We start from the raw sequence: 1,621 nt of genomic DNA, 5'->3' as shown, positions 1-1,621 counted from the left end.
GTTATTTTGATATTGTTCTGACAAAATGATTTTCAAAATGATAAATTGGTGTTTTTATTAAAACGTTTTATACAATCAAATTTACAAAGAAACTTTGTTGAACACTTGAAAGAATTAGTTTTTACGGATGATATGATCGTGATCGCGGCTTATCGGATATAAAAGACTAATTTGATTAAGGTAGAAATCTGCTCCGATCTAGAGAGATTTCTACGGTTCAAAGCCATTTACTTGCATAAATTCTTGTATTATTCCATGTTCATAATCCTACCAAAGTTATAGTTGTTTTCTTTGCTTAATGCGAATAAGTTTTATACCTTTGATTCATTCCAAATACGAAAGCGGCTGTCTTGTAATCAAATCTCAAGACAGAATTGTTCTCTAAGTTCAATATAATATTTTCATCTAATCCTAATTAATCCGAACCAATACAATTAATTAAACAATTTTCTTTAAGTTAAATCTAAAGACGTGAATAAAACTGAATTAAAATAAGTTTTAGTTAAAAAGCGTTCCCTGTGGGTTCGATATCTTTTATTACTACAAGCGTATACCGTGCACTTACGGAAATCGCTCAACAAGTTTTTGGCGCCGTTGCCGGGGAACGCCAAAATTTTTAACAAAAATTTAAATTTTTCGTGTTTTATTTCGAATCTAGGTTTATACATACTTATTTTAATTTTTGTAATTTATTAATTTTAATTTATTAATTTTAATTTACTAATTTATTTATTTTTCAAATTCTGTTTTGAAGGTAGTTTCGGTTCGTGTACGATTTCAGGTTCATGCGTAGTTCTCGAAGTTCAGGTATTGTACCAGACCCTATAGACCCAGAAATTGAAAAAACCATTAAAAAGAACAAGAAAAACAAGAAAAACAAAAACAAAACTCCATTAAAGACAAATACCGAGCCAGATATTATGGCAGACCCACCAACACTTATGGATTACGCTAGGCCAGGGATGGCCGGTGTAACCAATAGTATCGTTAGACCCAGAATCACCGTAAACCAATTTGAAATTAAGCCAGCATTGCTTAATATGTTGCAAAATAATGTAACATTATTCGGGTTACCTAACGAAAATCCTAACACCCATTTGACAAATTTCCTCGAAATTTGTGACACTTTTAAAATCCCAGATGTGACTGCCGAAGCAATCAAACCTCGCCTTTTTCCTTTCACTTTGAAGGATAGAGCCAAAGAGTGGTTAACTTCGATGCCATGCGCAACGTTTGCAACTTGGGAACAATTAGCCCAAGATTTTTTATCAAAATATTTTCCTTTAGCAAAAACCGCAAGAGTCATAAAAGAGTTAACATCTTTTTCTCAAAACGATAATGAGACTCTTTATGAGACTTGGGAACGTTTTAAAGAACTTCAACGTTTATGCCCACACCACCAATTGCCCGCTGAACTTCTATGCAAACATTTTATAATGGACTAAATCCTACAACTAGAGGCTCATTAGATGCTATGTCGGGAGGGCTATTTATGAAGACGACATCAGCCCAAGCAAGAGAACTTTTGGAGGAAATGGCAATCAACAGAAGTATGTGGCCCGTGGAACGTGGACATATACCGATGGCAAAACCATCATCCTCGACCACATCATCGGTTAAA

General features: G+C 34.0%; 1 non-coding gene across 1 annotated transcript; it reads right to left on the bottom strand.

Moving 5' to 3' along the window:
• Nucleotides 1-1,298: 1,298 nt before the first annotated feature.
• Nucleotides 1,299-1,405, bottom strand: LOC136234403 (small nucleolar RNA R71). The gene has a single exon (XR_010691287.1). It is a non-coding gene; the product is annotated as a small nucleolar RNA R71 (small nucleolar RNA).
• Between the last annotated feature and the right edge of the window lie 216 nt (nucleotides 1,406-1,621).

Source organism: Euphorbia lathyris, chromosome 6 (assembly GCF_963576675.1).
Source record: "Euphorbia lathyris chromosome 6, ddEupLath1.1, whole genome shotgun sequence".
Classification (NCBI taxonomy): domain Eukaryota; kingdom Viridiplantae; phylum Streptophyta; class Magnoliopsida; order Malpighiales; family Euphorbiaceae; genus Euphorbia; species Euphorbia lathyris.
This window is presented reverse-complemented; position numbering and strand designations above follow the sequence as displayed.